The sequence below is a fragment of the Chrysemys picta genome, chromosome 8, assembly GCF_011386835.1.
Source record: "Chrysemys picta bellii isolate R12L10 chromosome 8, ASM1138683v2, whole genome shotgun sequence".
Classification (NCBI taxonomy): Eukaryota; Metazoa; Chordata; order Testudines; family Emydidae; genus Chrysemys; species Chrysemys picta.
Window position 1 is genome coordinate 64623014 of NC_088798.1, and position 15849 is coordinate 64638862.

General features: G+C 51.3%; 1 long non-coding RNA gene across 1 annotated transcript; it reads left to right on the forward strand.

Annotated features, from left to right (window-relative positions):
• The first annotated feature begins 5637 nt into the window (after positions 1-5637).
• Positions 5638-15368, forward strand: LOC122174320 (uncharacterized). The gene is made up of 3 exons (XR_006176013.2): positions 5638-5849; positions 11693-11760; positions 13767-15368. It is a non-coding gene; the product is annotated as an uncharacterized LOC122174320 (long non-coding RNA).
• The last annotated feature ends 481 nt before the right edge of the window (positions 15369-15849 follow it).

A 15849-nucleotide genomic window follows, 5' to 3' on the forward strand; every position in this document is an offset into this window, starting at 1 on the left:
AGGGAGTGTCCATCCTGGAGGGGGTCTCTGGGATCTCTGGCTTTACCTTTCCCTCTCCCTCCCATATCAGAGCCAGCTTCTTTCTGGATGAGGCCATGCATGGCCCTGCCTCCTGAAGTGACCAGGGCTGCTCTCGGCTCGGGCTGAGCTGGGGTGAGGGTCGCTCTGGGGGTTCCTTCCCACAGGGAGGAAAGGAATATCCTCTTGGCCAGCTTCAAAAGGAGACGGCAGGTGGCCCTGGTCCGCCCCACCCCAAGCCCAGGAGGAGAGGCCTCCCACTCTGACTGCCCCCTCCAGTGCAGTAGGTGAGCCCCCCCACTAAATACTATATCAGAGAGTCAATATGAGACAGGGAGGAGATGCAGGAGGTCAGGCTAGAGCAGGGGTTCTCAAACTGGGGGTCAGGACCCCTCAGGGGGTCGCGAGGTTATTACATGGGGGGTCACAAGCTGTCAGCCTCCACCCCAAATCTTGCTTTGCCTCCAGCATTTATAATGGCGTTAAATATATTTAAAAGTGTTTTTTAATTTATAAGAGGGGGTCGCACTCAGAGACTTGCTATGTGAAAGGGGTCACCAGTACAAAAGTTTGAGAACTACTGGGCTACATAATCACAGCGGTCTCTTCTGGCCTGAAATATCCATGAATGGAGAAAGCTGTGACCCAGATGGCATCCCCTGATCTAGAATCCTCCTCTGTAATACACTCAACTGGCCACTAGATCTCAGCCACTCTCCAGCTACTGCGCTCTCCATCACTCGGTGACCTCCCTCCACCAACAGTGACTTGTCAGTAACAGACACACTCACATCCCAGTGTGGCCCCGAAACCCCGCACAGGACACAGAGCTAATAGCTCCAGAGCTCAAGAGTGACTGGGTTTTAGTGAAACCAGTACATCTTTATGGACTAAGATAGAGCACTGGCTACCGGCAGTGAAGCACATGCTCTAGCTCTGCTCTGAATGAAGATCTGTGCCAGGTAACCCCTTCCGTAGCCCCTCGGGGCTGCTCCAGCTGAAATGCTTTGAAATGGACAAAGGTCTGAATAAATCTGCTCCTGTGGTCTCCGACTGGGGCCAGAATGACAGTCCAAAATTGGAGCAGCAGCAATGCAGACTCTTCTCAGTCCCAGCCGCTTTATCAGCATCCCTGCTCTGATGCGGGTCTGGCATGTGTGTGTATTTGGGTGTGTGTGTCTGGTGGGGAAGGGGTGTAGTTTGCTCCTCGGGACTATAGTTCACACAGCTGAAAAGGGGAGACTAGAAAAGGTAAAAGACAATTACAGAGAGGAATCTGGCCAAGGAAAGAGAGGGGAAACCAAGAAGGAAAAACTTCCAGACTGCAGGAAACAAAGGTGAAGTGCAGGAGAGAGCACGCAGCATGCACAGAATGCGCACAAAGCGCCAGAGAGAGAGAAGAGGGGACGAAGCGATTGCAGTGATTTACTGAGCTCCTACAGGCTCTGTGCAGTCCCCAAAATAAAGATGGCGCCTGCCCCAACGCCTGATGGGCTGAGTACAAATGAAAAAACAAACAAGGAACAAAGAGTGCAACAGAAGAAAGCAACGTGGAAGCCAGAGGAGGTGGCGGGGGGAGGGCATGGGAAGAGCACTGTAAGAAGAAATATAAAACAAACACAAAGCAACAGAATTCAAACAGGTTAAAGTGAGTCTGACAAGGAAGGCACGTGGGGTCCATTCTCAGTCCCTCCAAACCTGCCCTGAGCACAGGGATGGGAGAGAGAAGCAAAGGTAGCTCTAAGCTAGCTGTGCACTCCCTGTGTTCTAGGGGCATCCCAGGTCCTGCGTGGTATAAGTTAGAGCAGCCCCAGGGTAGAGGGCCCCTCTCTCCCAGTGAGTTCTGCTGACCACCTGGCAGCTGCAACAGCGACAACGGAGAGCCACGCTAATGCATTGAGGTACTTTCCCTCTCAGTGGTGCCAGCTGCAGGGTGAAGCCTGCTATGACTGTGCTCTTCTGAGCATGGACAAAGCTCGTCTCCATTTCTGTTCCAGCGGCCAGCTTTGACCCTAAGAGAAGAAAGAGGAAAGGCAGCTGCCGAGGAAGGAGAGAGACCAAAGGACAAGGAGAGCTGACAACGGGGCTGACACAGGGATCCCACTACTTTTACACCAAGAAACATAGGCTACCAAACACCACACAGTTTGCCTTCTGGTGGCTTAGTCTCTTGGTAAAGTGAATGCTCCCCATTCCTTGGAGTGTCAGGCCTTCGCTCACCATTCAGCACAGCAAACTGCTCACTCTAGCAAACGCTATTTAATTTTCAAATGTGGTCAGACTTAATCCCACTTGGTACCTGTTGCCTACGGTGCTTTCCAGGTATAAAGTGCTTTTCCTACAGGGCTTGGCAGCCCTGAAACACAGGCTGCTGATTTACGTGCCTGTATATGGCTCTAGGGGCCTGGTTTTCGGTCTGCAGGTCTAATCCTTCCTTAGAGACACCCAGCCAGCTCTCACGGACTTCTGAGACTAGCAATGTGCCCACGGAAGGTTTTAGAGAGCATCATTGTAGTGGGTTCTCACCTTGGCAGATCTGAAAATCAGGCCATTGGTGTTTGGTAGTGGCCTAACTTGTGACTCCCATGTTTGAAAATGTTGGTCATAGTGTGTAGATTAGAGTGAGAAGAGAGGAAAATCCACTGTGGTTTTGAGAGAGCATTAAAGACAAGCTTCTGGTTTTTTGGGCTTCTTTGTGGTGTGTGAAGGAAGAATGAATCTGGGGAATTTTCTCAGAACAAGTTGAATATTTCTTTTCCCTGCTTGTTTTTTTTCCCTTGGAGACATCAGTCTTGCTTTCGTTCATTTGGTTGCTGGAGCCCTGTGCACTCACATAGGAGCTTTCTGAGCGCTGCTCAAGGGACCGAGGTGTTGAATCTTTCACAAGACATGTTTCCTTCCAACAGTTTGTCAGGCATTCAGATGAAGAGGTTGAAACAGAGAAACCAAACCCTAAAGCTTTTGAAACCGTCCAGTGTAAAAACCCTTCCCTTCCATACCCCAATGCCAGTTTTACTCATCACTTGTGATGTTCTACTCCTGCAAGTTCTCCGGTCATCAATCAAGTCTTCTCTTGCTTTTTTTTTTTTTTTTTTTTTTTTTTTAAAAAAAAGCACTAAACAGCCTCTTTTCCTTAAAAGAAGAAGAACTTCAGGCCTCCTTCATGCACCACAAATGAACACAATAGGGCACAGATTGGTTCCAAGGCCCATGCCAAGATCCCTAGACCATGACTCTCGTGGGCTTCACAGCAGATTTTTTAGGGGGGCTTGGGGCAAGAGACACCAGCACCACTGAGTTCAACTAGGGAGTTAATTGAATTTTCTCCACCTTGACTTAAACTCAGCCTGTGTAAAACATCACACTGCAATGATTCTGGATCCCTCTTTTGGACTTCACATGTCTCCAGATTCAGCAGTCTGAAGCCTCATACCCCAGCCTGAGCTTGACCCACCAGATGGCTTGTGCCAGAAGCAGATGGTTGCATTCTCCAGCCAGTGGAGACATGGATATCTTTTCCCCTTTCACAAGAGAGGCAGAGATATATTGCAGTAGCACCTGGAGGCCAATCAGACTGGGCCCTCATTATGCTAGGTGCTGTACTGTCTTGTAGTAACTGACAGTCCCTGCCTCAGACAGCTGACAGGTTATCCCCAGGGACTTTTCAGTCAGGACCGGCGGGGAGGGTCCTTAACTGAGGAGCTCCATTCTGGTGGTGATGGTCTGTCAGAGTCCTTTACTGGTGCCTTCAGAGTACCCTTAAGTCTCAGCTGGCCTAGCTTTGTCTTCTTTAGGGTCCCTTGCCTTGATTTGCATCTCCAGTCCCCTGATGACTAGCTGGGAACTGATCTGTTTGGAACTGGGGCTGTTGGAGATTCTATCTCACTGTCAGTATCTGACTCCTTTCCTTTCCTTTCCTTTCCTTTCCAATTTGTAGGCTCTGGAGTCTGGGAAGGCCTGAAACCAGCATCCCGTTTTACAGGCACAGTTCATAGTACTTGCCCATCTTCCTATCTGCTTTTCTTACCCCACCAGCTCACTCAGTGTCGAAGTACTAGAAACAGCACCTGTGATTAAATAGGAACAGCTAGTGGGGGTACGAAACTGCAACCACAGGCAAGTTCTCAAAATCAGCCCCTTGACATTTGGCATTTGGTCTTCAAGCCTCTCCATGAATGGAAAATGGCACACGATCCATAGCTGTTAAATAAAGATGCATGCTGTTGCTTGCACAGCCAGAGCTGCAGCCCCTTCTCTGCAGAGGACTGTCATGCCATCGATACATAACAGGGAAGACGCTGGTTCACTTTTTAGATACTCGCTCAAACACCACAGCTAACCGATGTATGTTGTGCTGAAGCTGCCTGTGGGCATGCCTACTCTTTGAGCTGGAAGGTGAGAATTCCAGGTCAAGGAGACATACCTCTGTTAGCTTTGACTGAGCTAGCGCACTAAACCTTCAGCAGAATGAGCGGTGGGACGTGGGAGGGACTAGCCCTCCGAGTACGTACCTATGGGCCCAATCAGGAAGTCTGTGTCGATAACCACCATAGAACAGCCTTTCAGAGGCTTGGATCTGTGCGCAAGTCTACCATCGCTTAGAGAAGGACATTTTGGGGACTTTGTATGTGCGTGGGATGGGTGGAGATTTTGTCATTCTATAGATCAGGGGTTGGCAACCTTTAAGAAGTGGTGTGCCGAGTCCTCATTTATTCACTCTAATTTAAGGTTTCGCGTGCCAGTAATACATTGTAACGTTTTTAGAAGGTCTCTTTCTATAAGTCTATGTTATATAACTAAACTATTGTATGTAAAGTAAATAAGGTTTTTAAAATGTTTAAAAAGCTTCATTTAAAATTAAATTAAAATGCAGAGCCCCCCCGGACTGTGGCCAGGACCCGGGCAGTGTGAGTGCCACTGAAAATCAGCTTGCGTGCCCCCTTTGGCACGTGTGCCATAGGTTGCCTACCCCTGCTATAGATGATGCAGGAAGATAGCTTGGGAATCTGAATATTTAGAAGATGATTCTTTTAATACCTGGTACTGGAAGCAGCATGATTGAAGTAGCTGAGCACTCTGGCTTCCATCCAGCACAGCACTTCAGGAGCAAAACAGCTCTCTTTCTTTGCTGGATCGGGCCCAGCCCTTAAATCGGAGACGTGGGAGGAGAAGATTTGGCTCGGGCTGCCCATTCTGCTACTAACTGTGTGTGTGAAATGAAGCTGGCTCCCTGCCTCAGTTTCCTCTGCTATGAAAACACTTGCCTTTAGAGGGTTGAGATCTTTGCACCCAGTGCAAAGTCATACAGCTTACATTAGGGGTAGTAAACAGAAGTCTAAAGGCACTGATGCTCATGACACTCTGCTCTTTGTCCCATTGGCTGCACACTCTCTCTCCAAATATGACAAGCTTCATTCGTGCATGAATCAAATATAAACTGAGGAGCCGTCTTACTCCTAGTTAATAGTGCACTGCTTGTTACAGAGGACCTGTTTACCTTGGATGTTAATGAGTCCATGATCTAGTATCCAAGAGGCCACAGGGGGAGGGGGGGAGGGCAGCGGCGAAGGAGGGGTAGTAGCTGCTGTGAATACTGTTCTGTTTGTGCTGCAATAAAGGAGCATTCGTGACTGTCATGTTGTAGAAGCTGCTGTGGTACCTGTAAAATATCTGTGGGTTTTTTTCCTTCCCCCCACTCTTGAACAGTGCATTTCTCCAGGGCCTGGTCTAAGGGCAGGCAGCTTTCATCACAGAGAACTACTAGGGCAGCAAAAGACTGAAGCAAACCTGCTGCTCTCTCTTCCCTCGTCTGGGCACTTACGGAAAGCCAGGTAAAAACATCTGTTTGTTGCAAGGCTGCCTTCTCATCGAGCATCAAGGGGGTTAGTTTTCCAGCAAATCAGAAACCTTGCCACCCAGTTTCATAAAAAACATGTCCATGGATCGGCCATTTTTAAATCCTCCAGGTGCCCATGTGAAAATAAAAGCCGACACACAGGGCAGCATCAGCTTATATACATAAGTGTGTGTGTGCGTGTATATAGATAGATAGATAGGTAGATAGATATGTATGTGCTTACAGAGCCAACCAGTCTTAGTCAGACTGTTTATGCAGCATTTCTCACCCTACTGCACTGGCTCCCTGATGCACCTAGCTAATCTATATTTACACATCCTGTTATTTTAGATGGTATTCCCCCAACCTACTTGTTTATCTCATCCTCCTGTCACATCTTGTATCAGGCCCAGATCCTCAAAGGTATTTTGTCTCCTAACTTCCACTGAAATTACTGGAAGTTAAGAACCTAAATACCTTTGAGGGTCTGTGTCTAAGCTCTTAGGGGCAGGGATTGTCCTGTACAGGGCCGGCTCTAGGCACCAGCAAACCAAGCAGGTGCTTGGGGCAGCACATTTTCAAGGGCAGCAGTCTGGCCATTTTTTTTTTGCTTCCGGCAGCAAAAGCCTAGAGCCGGCTCTGGCAGCAGCAGTGCAGGGGGCGCCCTGGGGCCACTGCAGTTCACGCCGTGGGGGAGCAGCACCCACACCTTGTGGCTGGGCCGGGCAGGCTTCGAGTGGGGGACTCTCAGGCTGGGGGACACCTCACGGGGCACACGGAGCTGCCTGCAGGTGCCGCAGGGCAGCCGCCCCCCAGTGCTGCAGCCGGGGCTGGGCGAAGCGGCCCGAGCCGCCCAGGGACTGTGGCAGGGCAGCCAGAAGCAGCAGCAGCAGTGGGGCCATAGAGGGCGGGGCGCTGCCGTGCGGGGCCCGCATCCCGCTCTCCGGGGCTCCGCTGCCTCTGGGGCTACCCTGCCCCGGCTCCTCCATTCCCTGTCAGGGCGGTCCCCCGGCTCTGCCCTCCCGGGTCCCGGCCGGTCCTGGAGGCAGGAGCCCTGGATGGAGGGACCCTGGGCTGAGGCACAGCCGGGGAGCCCCGCTGCTTACCCTGACCGTGCCAGCGCTGGACCGGCTGGAGGTGGGGGGGAGCGGGCAGAGTCATTACTGGTCGGGGTGGAGCCCAGGGCTGGGGCGGCAGGGGGTGCGCGTAGGGGGGGAAGAGAGCCCAGGGCTGGGGTGGGGGGGCAGCCAAAATTTTTTTTGCTTGGGGCGGCAAAAAACCTAGAGCTGGCCCTGGTCCTGTACTGTGTGTTTGTGCACTACCTAGCACAATGGGAGGCCGTTCAGTGCTTCTGCAATGTAGCTAATAATCAAAGTGTTTTATGAACCCCAAATCCCTAAAACTGCACAATCCCTTTGGATAAACTGGAATCCAAAAACTTTCAGGAGTTATATTCTGCTAAGGCATAGGAGGCCTAGTTAAAAAAAAAAAAGGGGGGGGGGGACTAAAGTTGCACTTGTGCAGCAAGTAAAGAGGTAATTTTAGGGTTACCATACGTCCGATTTTTCCTGGACATGTCCGGCTTTTCGGCAATCAAACCCCCGTCCAGGGGGAATTGCCAAAAAGCCGAACATGTCCGGGAAAATGCCGGCCGGGCACTTCCCCTCCCGTGGCTGCTCTGCTCCTCCCCTGACTCTTCGGCTCTGTTTAAGAGCCGAGCTGCCCGAGTGCTACGGGCTTCGGGCAGCCCCCATGCCTCCGGACCCTGCACCGCCGGAGCCTGGGAGGGGAAGTGCCCGGCTGGGGGCGCAGGGTCCAGAGGCATAGGGGCTGCCCGAAGCCCAAGCGCTACCGGCTTCACGGTTTGCCGGGCAGCCTCCAGACCCTGCGCCCCCAGCTGGGCGCTTCCCCTCCCGGGCTCCAGCTGCGCTGGGGAAGCGCCGGCCGGGGGCGCAGGGTCTGGGGGCTGCCCGGCAAACCATGAAGCCGGTAGCGCTCGGGCAGCCCTTTCCGCGTGGCTGGGAGTGGGAGGGAGGAGGGGGCGGAGTTGGGGCGGGGAAGGGGCGGAGTTGGGGCAGGGCTGGGGTGGGAAATGGGCGGGGCCAGGACCCCGTGGAGGGTCCTCTTTTTTTATTTGTTAAGTATGGTAACCCTAGGTAATTTACACATGCAAACTGTGCACTACTCACACAAATCAGGGAATAGTGTTGCCAAATCTCACAAGATTTTATGTTTTACTAAACAGCTCTCCAGCTCCTGGAGTTATGCGATTACATGAGAATCTCAGATTTCATTAAAAAAAAAGTTTCTAGCCCTCGTGCTGCAGAGAAAAGCTTGGAAATGTGACCCAGGTGCTCCAGAAAAGCTCAGAAAACAGAAGGCAAAGAAAAAAAGATCCCAAATTGTTTTGTTCATTCTAAATCACATGATTTTTTTTTTTTATGTTTGGGGTTGGCAATTCTGAAAGAGTGGTTTCCCTGTTTGTGCCTCTCTCTACTGTGACCACATTTGGGGCACTGTTTTTTGAAATTGAGTCCCCTAGTGTTAGAGCAGAGTCCTAGGTAAATTGATGTGGTTTCCACATTTCTGGGAAAGACTGGCTGATGGGTGGCTATTTTTGGCGTGGGGGGGAGGTTACTCAAACTGGGACATTAAATAGCAAGCAAAGTCTTTATACACCTATAAAATGGATACACAAGTTGGCAATAGCTAGAAATGTCCATGTTAAGGGAGATTGCAATATTGTTGTAGCTGTGCTGGTCCCAGCATATTAGACAGACAAAGTGGGGGATGTAGTATCTTTTATTGGATCAGCTTCTGTTGATGAGAGAGACAAGCTTTCGAGCTTACACAGAGCTCTTCTTCAGGCTAGTAGAGACACAGTCCATCCTTAATGCACAGCATAGGCTATTTTCTCCCTCATGAAGGATAACTTAGGGAGTGACTCAAACCATTAGCTTTAAAGCTTTCCGCATAAACAAAAAACCTAGCATAAAATCTGAAATCTGTACTGTGTGTGTCAACTTAAACATTACAGAGGCAGGTTGTGCTGGGGATCGATCCTGCTTCCACTGAAATCAATAGGAGTTTTGCCAAGACTTGAATGGCAGCATTGTAAAACCTAAGGGGTAGTGCTGGTCCTAGGCCATGTTTTGTACGTTTGTTTTTCTCTAAATACATAAATAATAGAGCAGGGGTTGGCAACTTTTGGCACGCGGCTCGCCAGGGTAAGCACCCTGGCGGGCCGGGCCAGTTTTATTTACCTGCTGACGCGGCAAGTTTGGCCGATCGCGGCCCCCCACTCGCCGCGGTTCGCCGTCCCGGGCCAATGGGGGCAGCGGGAAGCGGCGCGGGCGAGCGATGTGCTGGCCGCGGCTTCTTGCCGCCCCCATTGGCCCGGGACGGCGAACCGTGGCCAGTGGGGGCCGTGATCGGCCGAACTTGCCGCGTCAGCAGGTAAATAAAACTGGCCCGGCCCGCCAGGGTGCTTACCCTGGCGAGCCGTGTGCCAAACGTTGCCGACCCCTGTAATAGAGATTGGCCCAAACCAAATCCCCAGGACTGAATAACCCAAAATCTGGTGACAGCCAGAGCCAGACCTGAACTATGCAGCATGCATCTTGCTGTAAATATTATTGATAAGAACAAAAAATATTTGATACTCTATAATATCTGACAATCAATTCCTCCTCCACCTACCTGCCAAGACTTGAGTCCAAGGTTCTGGGCCCAGTGCTCTTCAGTTGCCCTGGAGTGTAAATCCAGACAGAGTACCTCTACTGAAGTCACAGGAATTGTTCTGGGTTTAGCTCGGGGTAGCAGAAAGCTAGGAAGCTCTCTCACAGATACACAGCAGAAAGCAGGAGAATGCTCTGCTTTAGGGGATGTCTGCACTGCAGCATGTTTCGAGGTACCAGACCTAGCTTTGATCTTGCTAGCTCAAAGCCAGCTTGAGTAACAATAGCAGTGAAGCCATGGCAGCAAGGGCAGCAGCATAGGCTCGCCCTGCCTGCCCAGAACGCTGGGGACATAGTTGGGCAGATGCCACCCATTCTGCCATGGCTTCACTGCTAGGGTTACTTGAGTTAACTAGATCAAAGCTAGCTCAGGAATGTCTAAGTGTATGGCAGTCACACCGCTGACTGCAGTGTGGAGATTGCCTTAGGGCAGGGCTACATTTACTTTACGGGGGTGTATAGAGTACAGACACTGCATGCCCAGCTAGTACAGTTATAAATAGCAGCATAGGCGGTGAGGCACTGTTTAGGTGAGTAGAGAAGCATGCCCCACACACCTGAATCCCCAGGGTATATACTCTACCCGGTTCTCTACATGCCCAAGCACTTCCTCGCACATTTGCACTGCTGTTTTTAGCAGTATAGTGTCCCACTGCCTCCCCACTACAGTAGCCTTTTCCTGCTGTCTCCTCCATGTCAATGTCTTTCCCTGTTGCTGGAGCCTTTCACTGTAGCCTGTAGCTACACCTGTAGTGCCTATACGTTGCCATAAGCGTGGACATAGCCTTTGATGCACTCTTGCAGTGAGACTCTGGACTTTGCAAGGAAGTGGAGAAAGAACTTTATTTCCAAGTCTCTTCTTTTAGAGTGCAACTTGCATGTGCTTACAGCGCATTGTAGGTCTCTCCTACTGTGTGTTCTGCCCTCGTTTTCTCTCCAAAAAATCTTTCCATTCACCTTTGTGTTTCTTGGCTTCCATTGGTTTCAGAGGGACATGCCAAGCTGGGTTTCCAAATGTGGGAATCCTAACAGGATGCTCCAGTCAGCATGCAGGCTCAGCGTTGCCTGTTTCACATGACTAGATCACCGTGTGTGGAGATGCAGGGTCTGGGCTCCTTGTCTAACAGTCCAATGTGCGCTGGGCTGCAGTGTTAATGAAGCTGACTCTGGGGGGTTTTCAGAGTGTTCTGGCTGCTGCAGGAGACTGCCTTTCCTGGGGGAAACTGGGGTTCTGTTGACTGTCAAGGGCCCCGTCCTGCCAGGATCCCAGTGGAGCTGAAGGCGCCCAGCACCTTGCAGACAGGGAGGCTGCCCAGGTGTCCCAGTTTTGCCAATCCCAGCGAAAGTGCCATTTTAATAAGAATGTTACATATGAAGCGCTGAGTGGCTTCTGCCCCAGCAGCCTCAGCACAAACCAGCCCCTGAAAAACCAAGTGGTGCCAGTCAAGGGGGAAGAATGAAGGGGCTAAAAACAGGAAGAATCATTCAATGTAATGGTTAGGCTGGCTGATCTCTCTCCCCACCTGGACCTCCAGGCTGCTCCCTCCCGCCCCCGCCCCATTGGCTCAGCTGTGTGTGTGCTGGCTTGTCCCTTCTCCACTGAGCTGATGCAATGTGTTGCCCAGTGGGGTCAGCCTGGCACAGCCATTTGGAGCACCCAGGCTGCGCTGTGCCCCAGCGCATCAAGGGGGCGCACTCTGGGCCCCAGCAGCTGAACCGCTAAGGTTCCTTATAGGGAAGGTGTGGGCATAAGGCCCAGGGAGGTTTGAGTGGGTCTCGCAAGGTCAGGAGAAGTCAGTTGCAAAGCTGGGGATAAGCTCTGGGATGAGACCTGGCCCCACGGAAGTCAGTGGGAATTTTGCCGTTGACTTCCATGGAGCCAGGATTTCCACCAGCAGACCTGGCTCCCAGCCCAGCAGGCAGAAGTATCGGGAAGGGAAGATGATCATGACCTGTTCCCAAGATCCTCTGGTGAGGGGCACATAAAAAACTCCAGGGGGACACCTGCTACCCTGTTCCTGCCCTCTCTAGCTGATCAAATCCTCCTGACCCATAGCCCTGGCATGTGGGGACCTGACTCCTTTCCCTTCTTGGTTCTCAGGTTGATGTCCCTCAACCCTGTGAGAGCCAAAGCTCCCGATCCTGCCTTCTGTGGCCTCGTCGTAGCAGGTTTGTTTTTTTCTTTGAAGCTCTTGGTGCAATGGCCGTGGGGCTCCCATCCTGAAACATTTGCTCTTCTCTGCAATTAGCAGCTCTATGTGCTCAGGGCAGGGAGCAGCCAGCTCTGAACTCCGCCTCAGGTGCTTTGTGCTGCTCCTTTGACAGAGATCTTCGAAGGTATTTAGGCACCAAACTCAATGGAAGAGCTGCTACTGTACAGCAACCCGGAGCCTGCTCCACCTCCTCCTTCTCTCCCTGGGCCGTGCACCCCCAGCAAGTGTGATCAGGCTGCTGCCCTCCTGCGCTCAGCCACAGAGCGGTTAGGAGCTCACTGACACCTTCTCCTCATTGTTACCAGCTGCCCCTGGATCTGGAGGGCTGCAAAGCAGGCAGATGTATGGGAATGCTTCTTCATGGCATGTAACCAATCTGTAGGTGGTGTCGGGTAACACCTATTCTGGGGGTTGGTGAACATGGACCGTCATGCTGCACATGTCTGTACAGTGCGCGCACACACACACACAGCTAGGAGGCTGGGTTTGGCTAGGTCAAAGTTTTCAAAAGTGGCCCCTGATTTTGCATGCCCATCCAGAGCACCATGTGCAGGATTCTCTCCAGTGCTGAGCACCCACAGTTCTGTCTGAAGTCAGTGGGAGCTACAGATGCTCGACACGTCTGAAAATCAAACCCCCAAAACAGGCACCAAACAACAGCAGCTCCTTCAGAAAGTTTGGGCTCTTGTATTTAGAGCTGAGGGCTGAGTCAGGGCTCCTTTCCTGGCTGTGTCTTGATCTTCATCAGCTTGAGCAAATACTGGGCAGCCACACAGAGCTAAGTGTTGCCATCCTGCGCACACATGAGCGTTCAAAGTCTAAAAGGGCATTCAGTGGCGTCTTCCAGACACAGCACTTGAGGTGGCTCCAGCCTTTGCCTGCAGAGCATGCATGGGAGTGAGCCACACTCCAGCCTGCAGCAGGAAGTTCCATTCATGGCCCTGAACTGCAGCTCTGGGTTTATTACCCACCGGAGACTCATTGACTGACCCTTGGGAAGGATGCCAGGGCAGCACACGCGCTGGAGCAGGCAGAGCTGCGGGGTCTGTCCACTGGGGGAGAAGAGAGATTGCGCCTCAGGCCACCCATACATGCCTTCCCTTAGAAGAGGGTGGTGGTGGTTGTCGTCCCATGTGTAGGTTGGGAAATACCATTTGGAAAAAGCATCATTCAGGGTTCATCCATTGCCCAGAAAAGAGCCCCTGAGCCAGGCCCTGCTTTTGGGTTCTGCTAGCATTCCTATTAGTCTCCCCCAGTGACAGGAGCATTAGCACAGATGGTATTGTCCTTTAGCCACGGCATCCACCCCTCTGCTTAGGGTAGGTGCAGACGATGCAATGGTCAAACGCCAGCCCCCTACCGACCCTCCCACTCCCACCATTGCTACTGTGGCTGGAGGGGCATTGGGGGAAGGAGGGCAACTGTACATGATCTTGAGAAAAATGCTTGTGTACGACCTCTGTGTGGGTGGATGAAAGGGAAGATATGAGAGCAGATTTCAGATGTAGAGGTGGATATATGTACATGCCATCATGGGCACATGGGCAGTTCCAAAAAGAGGAACTACAACAAGTTAAATGACCCTTGTTAACCCAAAATAACAAGACTTCCCATCATGTGTCAGGAATAAACATGACAGCAATGGGGGGCATTCAGATGCCACGGTGATGGGCACTCCAAGGACCTAGGAAAACAGGTAGCAACACCAACCCCATCCATCCCCCAGGGAAATTCCTGAGGACAAATGAGCACCACACCATACCTTGATGCTCAGGCTCTCCCGGCCCAGGGAAGGGAAGTAAGTCTCAGAGTCGGGGGCCCACCACAGATAACGCTCTGCCCCTGATGGTCCAATTCAGTAAGAGCTGGCTCAAGAACATCAGTGAAAGCTGCCATGGTGGAAACAGGGAGAGCCGGGAAGCAAGCCAGGAAACTGCAGCTAAACTGTGTTTCTCCCTCCAGAGAGGCTCTGGACCAGGCCAGCATTTCCAGACAAGCCCGTCTCTCCCCACATTTCGTACCCCTCAAAAATCCTCCACTACACCTCGCTCTGCTCCCTGGGAGAAGAAGAAGAAGACGAGGGCAGCAAGCTGCAGGAGCGCAGGGACTGCAGATGAAGCACTATCTGGACAGCAATTTGATTTGCTAGGGCTGGGACAGCTGGGAAGCAGGGAGAACCTGGCCCACCTGGCTGGATATCATGGTATAATTGTTCCCTCTCCTGTACCAATGACAGTGGCTGAGTCGCCATTTGGCCTTCTCCAGACCCCTACCCCAACGTGATGGTTTATGATTGAATCCCAAATACAGAACTTTGGCTCATAGCAAATTTTCCTCCTTTTGTCCTGCTGACGCTGCCCAGTGAGATATACAGAGGCACCCTGCTCCACAGGTCAGGGCGGCTCCCTTTGGTAGCTAGGAACCTAGACAAATGGCCAGGAGCAATGGGGGACTCCTTACATACTCCCCCTGCTCATACTGAAGCCTATAGGACAGGTCTGCCACCACCCACTCATCTGCCGCATTAATACCTGTAGACGTCGCCACAACTGACAGTTTATTACACAGTCATAGTGGGGCTTAGCACTTATCCCTGTTAGAGCAAAACCTCGCCTGTTCCTCTGGGATGGGAGGAGCCATTGCGGAGCAGACAAAGAGAGGAACTCTGCACCCCTTTGCTGAGCTTCATGGCAGTTGCACATAGCTCTGGGTGGGGTGGTTGGGACTGGGATTATGCCTCACTGCTGGCCACAAATTTCAGAGAGAGAGTGTGGGGACTCCAGGAGACCTGGCTCTGCCACTGGCCTTCTGGGTGACCATGGGCAGTCACTGCCCTGCTTTGGGCCTCAGTTTCCCCATCTGTAAAATGGCAACAATGAGTCCCTTAGCTCTTTTTTACGAAGCACTTTGAGCGCCCCAGAGGAAAGGGGCTACATAAGCACGAGGTGGTAATAGAAAGCTAGCATGCAAGGATGGGCTGCAGAGTTGCCTGACACCCGCTCCGAGGGTTCAGGTGTTGATTCCCTTCCCTCAGCTCCTCTGGCATTCCCTGCCCCAAGCCCATTTAGTCAGGCTGCATGGGGAGAAAAGAGGAAATTTCACCCAGGTTGAGTGAGCAATTGGGTGAATGATCGTACCATCCTGGGTCTTCTATTTAACAAGGCACTGGACTCTGCCACTGTGCCATGCGACTGCTACGGTGGTCCTTTGCATTGAGAAGAAGTCGCTCTTCAGTAGCTAGTTTCATTTTAGTCCTAGAAGGTGCCTGCTGTGAAAGTCTGATGACAAATTGTAATTGTGATATGCATATGGATCACTGTCAGGCAATGACCTTCCCATTTGATGGCTATGTCCGTGCCCTCTCAGAAAGGCGTGCCATGGAATTGTGTTGCTGTGAACCTATGAATATTTTAATCTTCTGCTCCTTTAAAAATGTCTGGCTGTAATACTAGAAGGGGGAGGGGGCTGGAATTCAACTAGCTGTGAGTGATCCAGGCATCCAAGTGGAGCTCTTTGAAGAGCAAAGTATCCTGGCCACTGCACCACGTTTCGAATAAAAAAAAACAAAACGACTTTAGTTGTCTGCGCTGACTCAAGTGTACTGGTTTGTGTCATTCCTAGCCTGAGATAAGCAACTGTGTAACTGACGTTGGTGTCGTAAGGAATTAGGTTAAGAAATAATCAACCTAGACCGTTGTTACTATCTAATGTTACATTGTGGTAGTGCCTATAGGCACCTAGGTGAGATACACATATATAGTAAATGACAGTTTCTGCTCCAAATGCTTTCAGCCTGAAAGCATTTGAGAATGGTATATTGCACGTGTTACACACATTCTTAACCGACACACACAAGTGCTGACTTCTGGAGAGACAGATCAGGAAATAAAGGCAGCTTAGTTTAGTTAATTGATTATTTATTTGTTTGACTGATTGCATTGACATTCATTGCAATAAGTGCCCAGCGTCTTGCATATGAATGAGACTGTTTACAGAAACACTCCGAAGCTGCATGTTTGCAGGACTGAATAGTTCTGCCTCTCTC